The 19,720-nt window shown below is 39.9% G+C and overlaps 1 long non-coding RNA gene across 13 annotated transcripts in view; it reads right to left on the bottom strand.

Annotated features, from left to right (window-relative positions):
* The window catches only part of LOC105092355 (uncharacterized), a 286,171-nt gene that overhangs the window by 118,816 nt on the left and 147,635 nt on the right, over positions 1-19,720 (bottom strand). For 12 of the 13 annotated variants that reach the window (XR_010384187.1, XR_010384188.1, XR_010384186.1 and 9 more), the window contains one exon: positions 11,925-11,946. This is a non-coding gene — a long non-coding RNA (uncharacterized LOC105092355). Of the gene's footprint in view, positions 1-1,273; positions 9,004-11,924; positions 11,947-19,720 lie in introns of those variants that run through there. The other variant, XR_010384176.1, reaches the window with a different exon arrangement.

Here is a 19,720-nt window from a genome sequence, read left to right as displayed (position 1 = left end):
GCCCTTGTAGTACCTTAAATCCATGAAGCTATTTGTTACAATGGGGTTCTGAATAATTAACTGAAGATGGCCCTTTACCTCAACTCAATTGTGTTTGCACCTATTAAGCACCCAGGATGTGCCCTCTGGAGGCCAGAGGAGCAGAACAGTCCTTGCCCTCAAGGGGATTTGTCAAAGTCCAGTTGGGAGATGTCAGGTTCAACAGATGACGCCTCCCCCAATGGCACAAGTCTCCCTCCCCCGTCATGCCTCTCTTCTCCACTGCCTATCCTACCCCAGCTCCTGGACTTGAGGCAGATCTGCTGAAGAAGCTCCAGGGGGCCTCAGGCTCACCCTGACTGCTGGTCCGCTTTCTGCCTGAGCCCAGCTTTGGTAACCAGATGCTGCTGCCGTCTCCTTGGTGCCTCAGTAATGCCTTGGACTCTGCATAGTATCTTCACACTTCTGATTTTCCTTGTTAGGAGCAATGGTACCATCTCCCCATACCACTCTGGTACGAACTGCACCCAATACATGTTACATCCTATGGTGCCAATATTGACCTGGCCCTCTGTCTGTCACATTCTGCTTTGCCTGCAGACTGAACTTCCCATCTTCAGCTGGCTCTAGACCCCTGGTATATGTACCTGCTCTCTTGTCCCCAATTCTAGTGAACAGATCTAATTCTAGAATTTTCTCCCTTAATCATCAGTCCCATACCATTTCAGTTAATCATAGATGTGCAGCTATATCATGACTATGACAAAAGAAAAGGAGTAAGAAAATAAAAAAAGCAAGACAATGTGCAATGATGGAACACACAAAACTGAATGATTCCAAACGAGCACACAGTGGGTGTTCTGCTGGACCAGACCTGCATATTCCAGGAGAGGAGTTCGTCATTCAATCATGAGGGCATATTATTCTCAAGATGCAGCAATAAGGTAAGAAAAAAGGGAGGAAGAATAGCAAAAAGCTAAGGGATTCAGTGAAAGACCCAAAAACAAAGTGTCTGGCAAGCTGTGCACCAAGTTTCATACCAGTAAAAGAGATCATTTCATCCAATGATTAGAAGAATTTGATACCATAAATACTTAAAACACAAGGTCAAAATCGGAATTGATGAGCCTTTCTCCATGTGATTGACTGTATCATCCAGCCATCCAATCTAGAAATCTGGTGTTAAAGCAAAAATGAACACAAAGACTTCAAAAATTGAGCATAGAATGGAAGGCATTATTGCCATTTCCTTCATGTCATTCTTATACATGAATAAATGAGTGTGTGTCTTAAACTGAGATCTCCCCTAAATCAGTGATCTTGTGTATCTGACTCAGCCCATCAATGATTCTGGATGGTGATGGTGGGAAGATTTTCTTGTAGAGTGAACAAAGATTCTTTTTTTCCTCTTTAGCCCAATTTCAGCCTGTTCTCTTTATGAAATACTTGGGCATTCAATTTTTGTAACTCATGAGTTCCTGTATATTTATCTTCTGGGAAAATTAACAAAACATATTTGCAAATGGAAAATAATTTGCTGGTATTTTCCCCCTTTTTGGCACATGAATAAACTGGATGTTCTGACAAACTCAGTATCTCTTGTTTTGCTGACTGCCTTGCCCAATATTTTTCTTCAGCAATTTCACTGCAGTTATTTTTTTCTCACAAAGAAATATGTTTCTTCACATTTAAGAGGCACAAATTGTTGCTCCCACTTTTCAAAGGAGATGTTGTGTTTCCAGATTTAGAAAGACACTTCCAGCTGCCAAGCTCTGTCAGACCCTGCCTTGGCTTAACGAGGAATGTTTCTGTTTCTCTTCGGCAAAGAAAAAAAGTAAAGCCCCCAAATTATTTAAGTGTCTTTTAGTTTCATTTAGAGGCCAAGAGAAGCAGTTATGTAAAAATCTGGAGGAATGAGCTTGGGTTGAGGATTTGAATTCAACTATCAAATGTTGTACCTGGCTTTGCACAGATTGGTTAAGTTTCTGAGCCTCTGTTTCCCTGTTGGCATAATGGGGAGGTTGAACTACAACCCTTTTTGGAGTCTGTTCTAATCTTTTGATGCATTATTCTCCTTTATTGTTGCCTGTTTTTGTATGTGTATACCCTCTCCAAAGGAGAGGAGACAATGTTTTATTGTAATGAAGTGGCCAAGGACTCTCTCTGTTGAAACCATAGGGGATGACAAGTGGTTAACACCGGGACAGGAAAATTAGCAGGCTTGGACTGGGGAGGGAAGGACTTCCTCTCCTCTTTGGGAATCTGATCTGATGATTCATGGAAGAGATCTGATTTGGGGTATATCTTGTGGTTACTTTGGAACTTCCCTGGCATTCCTTAGCAGGGGAGGACTTTTGGTATGTGGCTCTTTCCCTAAAGATCTATAACACTGGTGCCTGATGCACCTGAAGTGGATGATGCGTTTGGAAGAAGGAATGTTCTTGTCCACCCTGTACTCTGAAAAACCACTGCCAAATTGGTAGTGAACCTCAGATTCAATGGCGACTCCTCAAGGCACAGGGCCAGTAGTGAACTACTGGCTTTGGTGGCAAGGTGGACACACTAACTTCAACATTTTCTGGCATGGACCTTACCCACTGTAGCATTTCTTTAGGTGAAAGAATTTGATGGACTCCCTGTTTTCAGCAGCTCTACAGTGAAGCTATGGCTACAGCAACAGTGGTGAAGAACAGTTTCTTCTGGCTGTCGAATGGATTTTCTTTGAAGTGATCTGGCTAAGTACTTGTGGGCTTCTTGAATGTATCACAGATAGGGAACCCCAGGAGAGAAGAATGGATTTCCTCCATTCTGGGAGTGCATAATTTTATTGTACAGCACAATGTTCCAGTCATGCATATACATACATATATTCATTTTCATATTCTTTTTATTAAAGGTTATTACAAGATATTGAATATAGTTCCCTGTGCTATACAAAAGAAATTTTAAAATCTATTTTTATATATAATAGCTAACATTTGTAAATCTCAAACTCTCAAGTTTATCCCTTCCCATACTCTTTCCCCCGGTAACCATAAGATTGTTTACTATGTCTGTGAGTCTGTTTCTGTTTTGTAGATGAGTTCATTAGTGTCCTCTTTTTTCTTTTTTAGACTCCACATATAAGTGATATCATATGGTATTTTTATTTCTCTTTCTGGCTTACTTCACTTAGAATGATGATCTCTAGGTCCATCCATGTTGCTGCAAATGGCATTATTTTATTCTTTTTTATGGCTGAGTAGTATTCCATTGTATAAATATACCACAACTTCTTTAACCAGTCATTTAAAAATGGACATTTAGGTTGCTTTCATGTCTTGGCTATTGTATATAGTGCTGCTATGAACACTGAGGTGCATGTATCTTTTAAAATTAGAGTTACCTCCAGATATATGCTCAGAAGTGGGATTGCTGGATCATAGGGTAAGTCTATTTTTAGTCTTTTGAGGAATCTCCATATGGTTTTCCATAATGGCTACACCAAACTACATTCCCACCAACAGTGTAGGAGGGTTCCCTTTTCTCCACAGCCTCTCCAGCATTTATCGTTTGTGGACTTTATAATGATGGCCATTTTGACTGATGTGAGGTGATACCTCATTGTAGTTTTGATTTGCATTTCACTGTTAATTAGTGATATTGAGCATTTTTTCATATGCCTATTGGCCATTTGTATGTTTTCACTGGAGGATTGCTTGTTTAGGTCTTCTGCCCATTTTTGGATTGGGCTGTTTCCCTTTTTGTTATTAAGTTGTATGAGCTGTTTATATATTCTGGAAATAAAACCTCTGAAGAGTTATCATCTGCTGCAAATGGGTGAAGTAGGATATTTCAATTATACCATATTTTTTTAGTTTCTCCTACAGATAACAATTATTTAATAAATGCTTGTGGACTGAATGAATGAATAAATGAAACTGATGTCAAATAGAAACTGAGAATAAAGAAGTTCTCTTGGCCATTAGCTATTTGTCTTAATTTATCCTCTAATGTGTGGTTGGTGTTGAACAATGAATAGGTGTTGCGAGAATTGGCTCATTTCTTTGCTTGGAGGTTTTGATTTTATTTCTTCATTTTTGAGCAGACGCCATTCAATCTGAGAACTCCAACTTCCTTTTCTTTCCATTTTCACTTTTTTCTATATTCCATTCTTTCTCTTTCTGCTCTCTTCCATCCTAGTCTTCCACTTTTAAAAACAATTGTCAGAAGAGAGAAGGTTAGAGTTGAAGGAAATTAATCAATTTCTAGAGTGAGCCTGGGAGCATTCCTTTGCGTATTCCCCCTACACACACCTTCAGCTCTGAGATGGTGAGCAGGCAACAAATTCAAAGTCGCTCAAAGTCTCGAACTCTCAGTCTAGTAAAGTGTTTGGGGGCGCTGAGTCATCTCAAATCCTTAGGGTAGCATGGGTGCCATACCAAGGGAGTTCCAAGTGCAGACTTTTCTTCAAGGTTATCTCTTTTTGTATGACAAACTACTGTAAAATTTAGTAGCTTGAAACAACCACCATTTCATTAGATTTCATTATTTTGTTGGTTGGAAGTTTGGCAGTTCTCAGTCGGGTGATTCTTCTGCCCCATCTGGGGTTGCCTGGGATTGCTCAGGGTATATAGCTGTGGCTAGTCTGATCTGGAGGGTCCAAGGTGGCTTTTCTCACATTCCTGTCGTCTTAGCAGGAATGGCTCTGGCTGGAAGGTTGGCTTGGCTGTCCTCTCTCCACATAATCTCAGGGCCTTTGCACATGGTTTCTCTGGCAGGCCAGCCAGACGTGTTCTGTGGCTACTCAGGGTTCCAAAAGAGCAAGGAGGAATCTGCCTGTTCTCTTAAAGGCTAGCCCAGAACTAGCAAAGCTTTCCTTTCACTGTTCTCGGATGGCTAATTTTATGTATCCTGTCAACCAGCTCATGAGATGCCCAAATACTTGATTAAACAGTATTCTGGGGTATATTTGTGAGGATGTTTCTGCATGAGATTAGCATTTGTATCAGTAGACTGAGTAAAACAGATTATCCTTCCTAATGTGGGCATCATCAAATCCACTGAAGGCCTCAGTAGATCAAAAAGGCAGAAGAAGGGAGAATCTGCTCTCTCTGCCTAACTGCTTCAGCGGGGACACTGGTGTCCCTCTGCTCTTGGATTGAGTCTTACATCACTGCTCCTGGTCCTCAGGTCTTTGGATTCAGACTGGAACTTATACCACTGGCTTTCCTAGGTCTCCAGCTTACAGATGACAGATGTTGAGACTTTTCAGCCTCCATAATCATGTAAGTCAATTCCTTATAATAAATCTCCTCTCTCTCTACACACACACACACACACACGTATATATTCTGTTTCTCTGAGAACTCTGACTAATACAACTGTGCCAACTCAGCATCGGGGAGGGGAAACGGAACCCACCAATCTATGGAAGGAATATAGAAGAATTTTCAGCCATCTTTAACCCACCACAGAGGCTTATAGGTTGCATGCTAGTGCACACATAACTGGAATTGCCCTCTACTGGGAATCAGAAAAATGAATCTATGATTCTATGTGCTGAGAGATACCTGGCATGGAAACACCTAGGTCCACTGAATCAACACTGTGTCTATCCTGATGGAATGAAGCGGAGACTTGTGTGCTGTTAAACACCACACTAATATCTACAGAAGGTTCTGGCTCTAATAGCCAAAATTAAGAATTTCAAAAGGGCAACCCCTATTATTAGGTTGTTGGATGATCTTCATTCTGATCTCTGAGCTGTTTCCTCTTGTTGGCTGTGATAGAGAGAAACACTGGATCCTTATCCTGAAACATTCTCCAGTGTGACCTCGATTGCATTCCACCCTACACTGCTAAACTCAACCCCATTTTTTGGATAAAACTAATAGACATAAGAAGTCCCAATTATAGAGTGCCTGGTGCACTACAGTTTATTTCCAGTCCTCCAAGTAACTGTGCATGTGCCATGTGCTATCCCCATTTTGTAGATGAGGTAACAGCAGCTCAGAAAGGTTATGGAACCAGTTTGAGGTTATGTAGAAAGTTGCTCATTTGCTGTTTAAACCAAGGCCTGCTTGGCTCCAAAGCTCCTCTACCCAACGTGATTTTTGAAAAATCAGAGCACCTTATAAAACATCCATCATGTACTGCCTGAGAAAGCACAGAGCCAATGAGGCAGGACTGAGCAGCCAGCAGAAATTCCGCAGCTCAGTACTGTGCTCAGCCACCACCCCGCTGACCCTATTGCTGGGCTACCAACATGTTTTCATTCCAGCCACACCCCTCTTGGAGAAATCTTGATACACACAAAAGCATCAAGAGGCAGAGTGATTTGTCCTTTTTCAGAAATGCTTTCTTTTTATAAAATATCTCTCTGTTAACTTCCTTTGAACAGAGAGCCCTATTAGGGTTATTTAAGGAATAATTCAATATGCAAAGAACTGAGAAAAAGAAATCAGCTTGATATTATTCCCCCTCACAATACCTATATGGGTTAGTCTGGCCTTGGAAAAGCTAGTATTGAAAGGAAATGGGAAAGTCGCTGGTAAGGCTGGGAAAGTCTCCAGGCTCCAATATAATCTGACCCGAAGAGAAGGCGAGTAAAGGGAGGGTGGGTGGAAGTATCCTAGATGGCCATCCTCAAGCCAAAACTGGCCATCAGATGAGTCTGTATCTTCTAGAAATGGGCTTCTCTCAGAACCCCTGAGATTCCATCCCTGCATGGGAGCAGCCTGGGAAAAGTGTGGCCCTCACAACAAGGCAGTGATGGATTTCAGAGTGTGGCACTTGGGCCCTTGGTCAGTGAGCTTCCTCATAACTGGATGCATATAAGGTTCATTCTCATGGCTGCCACACTAACACTGCACTGAGCATACATAAGATGCTTCATAAATGTATGTGGGAACATGGTCTCTGAAGCAGTCTTCTAATACTCTGTGCACATCCTGCTTCTGTGCTTTCACTCAAATTTTTCTCTGCTTTGCTTGTTCTTCTCTTATAGCTACATTTAGGAGCCAGCTCAGATCTTGCTTCCAAAAAGCCTTCTCCAATCCTCACTTCCAGAATCATTCTTACGCCTCTTCTTGGTACCCACAGCACTATTTCTGTACTTTTATCATTGGATCTAATATAGACTAATGCACTAGAATTACTCATTTGCATACAAGAGGTTCTGGAGACCTGGGGTAATGTCTTATTCACTTTTTGTGCCCCCCACCCCCACAGTTTAACATAGGGCTTTGTACATACTAAGTGCTTAATAATTGGTTGTTGAATTTGTTGAGATTCTTGCAATAGGATGTACCTGAATATATCTTTAGGAATAAGTGGTGGTACAGTTCTGCCAAGAATCTCTTACAAGAACCTCAAATAGCATGTCTCAAAATGAACCACTTATCTGCTCCCCAAATCTACTTCATGCCCACTATGTCAGTGCACGGTTCTCATGCTCCAGGGCCTAAGCCAGACAACCTTGGTCTCCTTCTAGGCTGCTGCCCTGGGTCACATCCAGTCTTACAGGTGCTACTCTGGAAGGGTCTCTGATCTTCTCTCCATCCCGGAGGCCTCCATCATTTCTCACCTAGAAGGCTATCCTGTTTCTACTGCCCTCCCCCCTTGGAAGCCTCTCTACAGTCCCTTGAGTCATGGCTGGGACTAGAATGTGAAGTGGGGTGCTAAAGGCATGAAGTTTAAGGAGATACTACTCTCAGGATCTTGCAAGTGCTGAGAGTGGAACTCTCCTTAAATTTTGCTCCGTAGGTGCCTCATTCCCCTCACTCTAGTCTCAGGCTTGCCCAGAGTCCAACTGTGACAATGACTTTCCTTACTGAAAGTCCTTCTAGCAATCTTCATTACAGTGGGTCCCAACCATGGCTGTGCATTGCCTGCAGACTTTGGTGAAAATACACTCTTTGATCCCACCCCAGATTGAATCAGACTGGATGTAGATACGGCTCAGGAATCTGCACAGCCAGGTTTGGGAACCACTGGCTCGTAGTATAGTACCAAGTCCAAACTCTTGGAATAACATTTACAGTTCCTCCCAACCTGGCACCTGCCTGTTTCTGGCTTCATTTTCAGTTGGTTTCCTCTAGGCAGGCAGCCCATAGGCAGGTCACACCAAACATGTCATCGGACCCCCAGGTATGTCCTGCATCTTGTGTCTCTGTGTCTTTCGTGGGGTTGCTCCCTCCACTCAGCATGCTCCTCTTACCCTTGCCTATTCCCCCAGGCAAAATTCTACTCATTCTTCAGGATCTACTTCAAATGCCATCTTCACTTCTGGCCTTTAATAGAATGATTTCTCCAACACTGTTGTATATTTTGTACATAACATCATCAGCAGTGTGCGTCACACTGTGTCACATTGGTCCCATGAGGGCCCCCATCCCTGTCCAGGTTCTGGGGTCAGGAACTGTTTACTTATATTGGATCTGCAGTGCCTCACATCTTGCCTGGAGCATAGTTGAGTACTAGTTAAATAAGTACTAACTGGTTAAGTTTAAATTTCCACAGCACCTAACATAATGCTTTGAACATAAGTCTTTAAAAATATTTGTTGAATGAATAAATGAACAAAGAAATGAATATGGGCCAGAGTTTACTATCACCATTTACTCACTTCCAGGGAACTAGTGTGTTCCCTGGAACTAGTTACTAGTTTCAGTAACACATGGTAGAGCTCAAATGTCAGTGTGTATAAATAAGAGTTATCTGGGGTATTATTAAAAATGCAGACTCCTGGCCACACTCCCAGAGATGCTGAATTAGTAGGTCTTGGTGGGGCCTTGGAATTTACATTTGTAACAAGCATCTTGGGTAATTCTGAGATAGGTGGTTGGTCCACAGGTCACATTTTGGAAACACTGCAGGGAGCATTTGGTCTTCAGCAGGTGGTGTTCACTCAAAGTTCAACCCTTAACATTACAGATATTCTGGAGTCTTGTCAGGAGGATGTGGTAACAACAGCAGGTCTAATCTGGCATCTGATGGGCCTTTTGCCTCTGGGAAGGCCATTCTTGGGACCATCTTTGGATCCTGCCATGGCAAGAATAATATCAGGCCCTGTAAGTTTGGTTGCAAAGACTCTGGTTTCTAGCCTGTGGCTGCTCTCCCCTGCTCTGACACACATCTCAGTTTGGAAGCCCTAATTTTCAATGCTGGCCAGGCCTGAGTGGTTCCTTGCCTTGCTCCTATTCTCCAGACACCGCTTCTGCAGTTGCTTCCACAGGGCTATTGCCTTCCTCAGCATCATGCTTCCTCCAGCCTCACCTCCCAAGAGTGGTTCAGGTGGGCCTGGTGGAAGGAGGCCAGGAAGCCGATCCCATAGCTCTAAGTCCCGGTCTGATCTCTGCCGCAACCACCCACCAGACCTACCACAATCACATAAAGTCAGCAGGCACTTACTGAGCACCTGCTACAAAGAACAGGCTGTAGAACCTCCAGGGCCCCAGAATTCAGGTGTAAAATCCCTTGCAGTTCCAGGTGCTCCAAACTGAGCAAAGACAACCAAATAAAGCCTATTTCATTTTAACTTTCCCTTGAGGATCAGGGACATAAACGCCCTTTCAGAACGAAACAGTCAGCTAGAATGTCGTTATTTGGAAATGGTTAAGTCCATGTCCCCTCTGCAAGATCCCTTGAGGGAATTAATGATTAGCTCTCATCTTCCCTTCTCTCCCTGACATTCCTCTAGGTCCTGTGTGGAGATGGGAGAAGCAGCCGACCGGCCAGAGAGAGGCACTTCTGGGTATCTGGAGCCTACAAGCAGAACTTTGTGTTCTGGGAAAACCTCAGCTGAGGAAGCAGCACTTGGAAACTCAGAAGAGGTCAGGACACTCGGGGGTGGGAGGAGAGAAGGCCTGTAGATCCCCACATTTCACCAGCCCATGTTTAGGTCATCTAACTGAGCGTACTAACTTAGCACCCTCTCTTCAAGTTCAAGGGGGAAGAAGGGCAACAGGTACAAACATGAATAAGCCTTCAAGTAAGAACAAGAGGTCAGCTGACTTCCGAAAGACATGTGGGTCATGCCAGATCTCCTTAGCTCGACACTCTGTGCCCACCCACCAGCTAACCCCAAGTCTCACTAGTCCTGGTACTTGTACTTCCCACACCTTTAGGCATGACCCCCACCCTGTAGTTTTTATCCCGTGACTGCAGTTCTTACCATAACACTTTTCTGAATCACTTTTCTGAATCACTTTTCTTTTCTCGACTTAGTTTCAGTCCATCTCCTCCAGGAAGTCCTTCTTGTTCTATTAGCTGACAGTAGGCACACACTTGGCTGAGCTCTATTCTGATGCACCAGCTTCCTAGCATTCCCACCCCTAAAGAATCCTTTTGGTATATTCCTCAAGAGCCATGTTTAGAAGGATTTAAGTCTACTGATCACATTTATTTTGTATCATTTACTATTTACTTAACTGCGGTAAACCAATGAATCACATATTTCCCCATTTTTACTAAAAGATGATCCAATCTCAAAGAGAGTCCATCTTCCCGGCTTGATTATCTTTGTAGTACTCTTGGTGCCAAAATCACCTCTCAACTCTCCATACTCTTTGTCTTCATTATTAAGTGTTAGGAAAGCATTTTAATTATATACTACACTATTATTTGATATAATATCAAAACAGTTGTTCCTTTATTCTCTAATAAAAAAGAACAAATGAATGATTTTCAAAAAATTTTTATCAAAATTGACTCAAAAAGATTTTTCAAAACTCAAACCATGGAAGAAATTGATAATGTTATCAAAGACTGCCCCTGCCCAGATCATTTAACAAGTTGATTAGTTTAAACCTTTAAGGCAGAAATGCTTCTGATGCCATTAAACTCATTCAGCAATGAGTTAAAGAAAAAGGGAAAGAAGTTCCTTTTTTTTATGAAGCCAATATATCATTGGTACCAAAACCTCATAGAGATCCCATGCATATACTGCACGCCTCATTCAAACATTGCCCCACAACACTGTCCACACTACACACACCACACATACCCCCATACTACCACACACACTATAAATAGGAACATACCACATATACACACCACACACTATTCACACATACACATGTATCACACTACACAAGTACAAACATGCACTATTCACACATGAATCACCCACACACTACCCATACCACATCACATCTATTCACACCATACCCACGCCATACTCACACCACACAAATCACACACACACACACACACACACACACACACACACAAAATATGCTAAGGTGCTCTCACTTTTACCTGTGAGGCAAAAATCTTAATCAAAATATTAACAAAGAGAATCCAGAAGTCCATTAAAAGAATACACTGTGATAGACTGGAGCTCATTTCAGGGGGGGTTCAATTTTAGAAAATCTATTAGTGTAATTCACCCTATTAATAGTCAAGGAGAAAAGTCATGATTACATTCAAAGATACAGAAAAGGAATGTAATAAAACTGAACATTCATTTAGAGTAAAACAGTAACAATAATAAAAGCTAACATTTATTCTGCCCTTATTATGTACCGGGCACCATCTGATGTGCTTTGTGTGTGTTTTGTCATTGAGTCCTCACCATCACCGAGTGATGAAGGTTCACCAGGCTCATTCTACAGATAACCAGACTAAATCTTAGCAAGTTTAAGGATCTTGCCTCAGGTCACATAGCTAGAGCAGGAACTGTATATAGCTGGGAAGTGACATATTCCTAACCACCGTGTGAAAATAGGAATACAGGAATACTTTCATAATCCAATAGATATATGAATTCCAAATCATAATTCAATGTCATGAATAACAGGAAAACAATGAAAACATTTCCACTAAAATCAGGAATAAAATAAGTGTGTCCACTACCAATGCTATTACTTAATATTTTTCTGGAAGAGCTAGCAAATGCAATTACGAAAGAGAACCAATAAAAACTGTAAATGCCATAAGAAAAGAGGCAAAATTCTACTTACTGTAGATGATATGACAATTCACCTGAAACCACAAGAAAACAACAAAAAGCCATTAGAAACAATGTGAGAATTCAGGAAGCTAGTCAGTCACATATTTAATTATTTTTTAAAAAATCAATAACTTTCCTGCATGCAAAAAGCAACCAGGTAGAAAACTTAATGTAAGAAAACATTTTATTCACAAAAGCAATGAAAAAATGAAATACTTAAGAATAAGTTGACAAAATTATATATACTGTATTATACAAAGAGAAAGGTATATATAACATTGAGAGATATGAAAGAAGACTTCAATCCATCAAGAAACAGTTCTACCTTTGAGAGGAAAACAAAAGAATACACAGTGTAAATTTCATCTACAATATAAAGTCAATGTCATTCTATCAAAATACAAAAGGATTTGTAGAAGAATTTGATGAAATTTAAACTTAATCTAAAGGAATAAAGTTATAATAGTAGGAAAAGTTATGAAAAGTAAAGGAGGGAAATAAGCCCTACCAGATATTCAGATATATTATAAAGTTATAGTAACTATAATACTGTGGTTCCTACTTAATAAGAGACTGGCAGGACAATGAAACAGAATAGGATGGCCCACGAACAGACCCCCAAACATGCAGCAATTTACACATAATGCAGTAAGTGATACAGGTATCATTTCCAATCTATGCGGAAAATAGATCAACAAATAGTATTGATAGCCACTTAGAAAAATAATAATTCTAGATGCTCATTTCACTCCTTATACTAAAATACATGTCAAAGGGATTATAAAAAAAATGTACAAATGAAGCTATAACTGTATTAGAAGAAAATATGAATGTATATTTTTATAATCTTGGAGTGGATAAGGCCTTTCTTTTTTTAAATTTTTATTTATTGAAGTGTAGTCAATTTACAATGTTAGTTTCAGGTGTAAAGTAAAGTGATTCAGTTATGTATATACATATATATACACATATATTTTCAGATTATTTTCCATTATAGCTTATTACAAGAAACTGGATATAGCTCCCTGTATATACAGCTATATAGCAGGTCCTTGTTATCTATTTTATATATAGTAGTATGTATCTGTTAATCCCGAACTCCCAATTTATCCCTCCCCTCTTTGATAAGGCCTTTCTAAACATGAAAATTCCTAGATTATAAAAAGGGGAAAGTAACTACATAAAATAATAAGCTTCTGTGGTCAAAAGCTACAAACTTCCAGTTATAAGATAAATAAGTCCTGGGGATGTAATACATTACAGCATGGTGATGATAGTTAACAAATGTATTACATACTGGAAGTTGGGAAGAAAATAGATCTTAAAACTTCTCATCACAAGAAAAAAATTGTAATTATGTGTGGTGATGGATGTTAACTAAACTTATTGCAGTAACTGTTTCACAATACATATATATAAGAGATCATTGTGTTACACCTAAAACTAATACAACGTATATGTCAATTATTATTCCATTTTTAAAAAGCTACGGTTCAAAGACATAAGTAAAGAACAAGTTGGAGGGAAAGTACAACATATATAACAAGCAAATAATTTATTGATTACTCTAATAAGCAAAAAACACTCATCAATAAGAAAAAGATGAACAATGGAATAGAAAAATGGACAAAAGGGTGGCAAACCACAGGAAAAAATGCAACTAATCAGTAAAGCAAGAGAAAATTTTCTCATTTCACTAATAATTAGAGAAATGCAAAATAAAATAATAAATTATAAGTTTTTACTTACACATTAGGAAATAATTAAAAATTGATAATATCCAGGGTGGGTGAGAAGTGTATGTCACTTTCATACATTATTGGTGACAATCTATACTGGCATAATGTTTTTGAAAGAAACTTTGGCAACATCTACTAAAATTTTGAAAGCTCTTAGCATGTTATGGCTTAAATTGTGTCACACCCCTCCTCCAACAAAAAAGAGACATGGGGCAGGTGGATATAGCTCAGTGGTAGAGCAAATGCAAGAAAATAGCTACGTGAAGATAGAGTCAAACAGGGAGGTTGCCATGTGACGTTGAAGGCAAAGATTGGAGTTATGCAGCTGTAAGGCAGAGAACACCAATGATTGCCAGCAAACCACCAGAAGCTGGGAAGAACAAGGACAGGCTCCCCTACAGATTTCAGAGGGAGCATGGTCCTGACATCTTGATTTTGGATTTCTAACCTTCAGAACTGTGAGACGATATATTTCTGTTGTTTTAAGCCACCCAGTTTGTGATCTTTGTTACAGCAGTTCTAGGAAATTAACACAAATGACAGATTTCACATCTAAGAATTTATCCTACCCAAATACTCAATTATACATAATCAAAGATGTCCATTTCAGTGTTGACTGCAATGTTGAAAAGCTGGATGCTATCCAAATATCTATCAGTAGAGAGCTGTTTAAATAAATTATGATGCTTCCTTAATGGAATACTAATCTGTGGTTAAACGCAATAAAGTAACTAAAAATGTATGAATTCACGGACATTTAAGATTAATCGGTAAGTTGAAAGATCAAGTTGTAAGGCACAAGCAGTGTATGATACTAAATTTACCTTTTAAAAACAGTCTTAATAACCCACTAGTATGTGGACAGAAAAAAACACTGATGTATTTTTCACAAGTAGTCTTTTCATGGTGGTGAAGATTCAATATGAGGAACTTTCATTTTCCACACTGCATATATCTATACGATTTAAAGATTTTTAAATTGGCATGTATGTCTTTTGTCTTCAGAAAAATTATTTTATTATAAATTCTGTGAGGAAGATTCATATCTCATCTTAGCATTCTTCTGAGTTTTCAAATCAACTTCCTTGGAGCAGCTACAATAATCTCTCACCTTTCCAGAACTCAGCTGACAATCTCCCCATGTAGAAATTGCTATACAGTTGACCCAAATGAAGAAATTTGGTAGGACTCAATTTGCTGTCCCTTACGTCCTCTGTCAGAGCCTTTTAACCTTCTCTTGACACCTTCGTTACTCTAATTTCTAGAATATAGCAGTTTAAAAGAGGGGTAAGGGACTGCTAGTGGTTAAGTACACTGACAATAGAGAGGGAGGTTTTCAGAAAAACTATAAAAAGTCATTACAAGGACTTACACGTACATAAATCTGGGTCATTTAATATACGAATCAACCATCTTACGTGTCTCAGCAACCTCTGAGGTCATCTTTCTGTTGTATTTCTATTACAACAGATTATAATTTTTGTGACTCAGTCAAGAAAATGTTAAGTTAGGTTCCTTGTTTAAGAACTCAGGGAAGAATATGATATATTTGGTGCAGAGTTCCAACTGAATTGATTAAAATTAAAAGTGTGAGGCTTAAAGAAGCAAATACTCAGATATCTGGGAAATTTCCAGTGTCCAGAGAGACTCATTATCCAAGGGTTCTGGATAATCAAATATTTCCTCTCTTTTCTTTTCTTCTTAGAGCATTTGATCAAGGCCACCCACAGCTTAGAGGTTTTAGATGTCTCCAGTTGGACCATTTCTCACTAGCAGAGTAAACAGGGAGGAGACCGACTGGGAGGATGAGGTGCTAGGTGTGGCTTCACTTGGGGCCCCTTCCCTGAGATAATGGGCAGTGGGGAGGTTGCAGGGGACAGTGCTCGCACTGGGAATTCTCCACCCCACTCTCAGACTAGCTAAGCCCAAAATTGATTAGTTCAGCTTTGAAATAAATAATGTTTATTAAGCCTAATTTGCATGAAGCACAAAAACAATTATGCAAATTGTCAAAAGAAATAAACTTTGCTATAAGTGTTTCTTAACTTCAGAAATGGCTCTTCATTCTGCTTAGCTTTCTGAATTCTGTTTTCTAGTCACCTAGGCTGCTTTAACTACCTCCCTCCAGGGAGGACAGACAAAGAAAGAGCACTGTTTATAAGAATATTTCTTTATCAGAATGTATGCAAAGATAGGGCCAGGGTAGCATGGGTGTAATCACTGTAATTAGACCAAAATATATGTGCTACCTTCCCCATAACTTCCATGCTCTAGAACTATAGCTAAGATTTTAAGTCAAGCTGAAATTCAGTGTATAATTCACTTTTCGTTTCTTCTCTCTCATCTCTTTTTAAAAAGCTGGTATCCAGCGTTAAAGACAATGTGGTCCATATCCTTATAACTAAAATATAGCTTCATTTCTGTTCATGGAAATATGTAGTCAATTAACCATAATGTGGTCCAGACTTCCTTTGATATACTAAAATAAAAACATTCCAAGTTATTTACTTGAGAAGAGCTGTTCTAAGCACGCCCAGTAGCTGCTGTTTTTAATAATGCTGCTTTTAATGGGTGTGGGGCACTCTGGGAGGAGGGAGAATGTTCTCAAATATTATCACTGGACTTTTAGAGTGAAAAACATGACAGCTTATATTTAGATTTAGATAGAACTATCACTGAATAGTATTCTCTCAAACATATTTAACAATTTCTGTACTCCTTTCTCTTTTCAGGCAAGGGCAGAGAAGCAGGTGGGGGTGATCCCTTACAGAGATGCCTTACCCTGGAAATTCTCCCCAGAGGAGCAGAGAAGAGGGCTGTCTGCCTTTTACGTAGCATTTCTGAGGAGTAGTTCCCAAATGCTTATTCTTGGACATGGCAGGGCCAGATGTTCAATAATCTCCTGGAGAACATCAATTACAAAAACCAAGCAAAACAAAACCTCTGGTTCTACCCTAATTTGGAGGGAATAAGGGTGGGATGTAACAGAGGTATAGGTGGTAAGCACTGATTTGGAAAGCGAGACCTTTCATTTGTAATTCGATGTTTGGGCTCTTTAGCATTTCTCTAATGTGTGACTTCAAGCAAATCAATCAACTTCTCTGTGCCACACACTGACCATGTATAAGGTGACAATGATATCAGTAAGTTCTACCTCAAAAGGATTGATGAGAATCAAGTGAGATTAGGTATGCAAAAGTACTTATTAATCTGTCAAGTATTTTGCAATTTTGGCTAGACTTAGATATTTAAATCCTAGTAGATTTGTGCTAAGTGATTTGGGAGATAAAAAGAACCACCATATGATTTGGGAGGAACTTTCAATCTAATTGGAGAGACAAGGTACAAATGAAATGGCATTAAAAACTGCATCTAATAGCATATTAAGCCACTAAAAAGCATGTTTAGTGTGTACTGTGGGCTCTGTGCTAGGGTAGATCATACCGGTGACTGAGAAGTGTAATATACAACAAGGATATTTTTCTGAAAGGGCTCCCAGTTTTGATGAAGAGAAAAATTTTCTCTATAACAGCAAATAATACAAAGACAATATAATCAATAATTTCTAAATTTATGGTCCTGCCTATAAATTGTTACTGTAAGAAGCTCTGGAGAAAGAATAGTAGGAACTACTGTAGTCCATAAGGAGATGGAACTGCAGCTAGGCTGGGAGTTAGAACAGAAAAGAGAAAAGGGGGAGGTTAGGGGAACAGTAAAGTTTAAGCACAGAGGCAGGAGCGAACATGAGGTAATGAGCACCAACAAGGAGACCATCCTGACTCCAACAGTGGGGCACATTATAGATGGCCTTAAAAGCTCAGCTGAGAAGTTTGTACTTGATACATGGGCGCATATTTTATGTACATGAGAGAGGCCTCTTTACAAACTTATACCTGAAACTCTAGGACTATGCTGTCCAGTATGACAGCAACTAGCCACATATGGTTATGGAGCACTTGAAATGTGGCTAGTCTGAATTGAGACACACTGTTAAGTGTAAAATGCATATTAGATTTGAAAGATGTAGTATCCAAACTAATCTCATTTAAATGTTTTATACTGATCATTTGTTAAAATGATATTTTTAATAGAGTTAAGTATTATTAGAATTAATTTCATTTGTTTTTCCTTTTCTTTTTAAATGTGGCTGCTAGAGAATTCAAAGTTACATATGAGAGTTGCATTACATTTCTGTTAGAAAGCACTGTTCTAGAATGTCAGGATTCTTTAAAGAATCTTATTAGCATGAAGAGCCAACAGACACGGGAATTCTGGGAGAAACAGGGAGGCTTCCAGGCAGATGGTTGAGGAGATGCCCAGGAAGCCAGAATTAACAGTATTGCTTTCCCCATCTCCCTGCACACACCAGGGAGAGCCATGGATGCATGCTGAAGTGGGACACAGGCAAGGCAGTGGGACTTGGCCCTTGGATAGTACATACAGGTTAGTATTAAGGGAAATTTTTGTGTGCAACATTGAGGGATATCCTTCAACGAGAAAAACCACTGAGAAGTTGAGAGAGCAAGTAACATAAAAGAGTGGTAACAGGAGGACTTACGTTTAGGGACCAGAGCAGTAAAAGTTACAAGGCTAAAAGAATGACAGGGACCTCCCCCACCTTAGGAAAACATCATTGGTGGCTACATGAGCCACATGCTCTACCACTGGGCAGGGCCTCAGGGAGCAGGATAGCCTCTGGTGAGAAGAAACAGGGGTAGAAGTGGCTCCAGCTACCAGGTGGCAGAGTGATGAGCAACAGCTCTGGCCAAAAACATCAACTTTCTCCAAGGAGAACAAGCAAGATCCCAAGAGACTCAGCCAGGAAAGAGAGAGGTTTCTAACCATTTTGTTTGTTTAGTTCCAGAGTCAAAAATGATTTCTATTGCTAGATAGATGGATAGATAAATACATACACACTTACATAGATACATAGATACATGGATAAATACTCACACATTTATATCTATCTATTTATCTATATCTATCTGTCTGTCTATATATCTATTTATCTATCTATCTATAAATGTATGGGTAACAATAGAAATCTATATCTGTATCATATCTATGTATCTCTGGATATTAGGGGAAAAGTTTTGCTATCTGTAATGACTGTGCTCTAAAGAGAGTGTATTATGTTGATGAAGAGGCCCTCGTTTTTCTGAACATTTTGATGGATATGCTTATGCGAATTGGAGGTAGAAATCTAAGCTCTACTCCCTTCCTCAACCACTCAACACTCATGCAGTGTCTGGATGTCAGCACTACAGTTTCAGAGAGAGAGGAAAACTACTATGCCAAATCAAGTGAGAAAAATTTAGAGGGGTGGTGGTGGGCAGAGTGGAGGGAGAGCAGAGGAGAGGAGGGCTGGAGAGAAGAGAATGGCTCTTCATTTTGTGACGTGATCCTCTTCTTGTAACTCCCCCAAAGCTTAAGTAAATGCAACTAAAGTCACCAAACTTTGGCATGAGTGGATTTCTTGGAAAAACTAGCAAAGAGATTGAGTTTTGCCTCTGGGGTAATCTGGGTAGAAACATACAGAATATTCAAAGGCCCAGCCAGAGCTCAAAATGTAAGTCCCTCTGTTCCATTTCATATTAGGGAGCAAGGCAGAGAAAATATTTTTTTTAAAAAAGAACAAATTAAAAATTTGGAATGTAGACATATAAAAATTGTGCCCAGGGATAGCATGTGAGAAGAGCTGGCCCTAGAGGCCTACCCTCTTTTCCTGGCCACCTGGGCCAGGCCAGAAGAGCTCAAAGGGAGGCCCTGGCTTTGTAGGCTGTGCCGTTTTAAGGCACTACTGTCTTCCCGGGAAAGGGTACTGAACTCTTCCTAAATTCTTTTATTTCATCCTTTAAAAAAAAAAAAACTTTCAGTTTTAGTTAGCCTTGGTTGGCCCAAGGAGTATAAGACTGAGAGTTGAGAAAAGAAAGATGTTGGGTCTTTAGACTTAAGTATTAGAGCTGCTTCAGATGCAGGAACTTGGGGAGGAGTAGGAGGCTGGAATGATGAGAAGAGGGAGCCAGGGAAAATGGGAGGGGTGGGATCATGACACTTGCTTTCCTGT

This window comes from Camelus dromedarius, chromosome 15 (assembly GCF_036321535.1).
Source record: "Camelus dromedarius isolate mCamDro1 chromosome 15, mCamDro1.pat, whole genome shotgun sequence".
Classification (NCBI taxonomy): domain Eukaryota; kingdom Metazoa; phylum Chordata; class Mammalia; order Artiodactyla; family Camelidae; genus Camelus; species Camelus dromedarius.
Note: the sequence above shows the minus strand (reverse complement) of the source record. Positions and strands in the feature narration are given on the sequence as shown.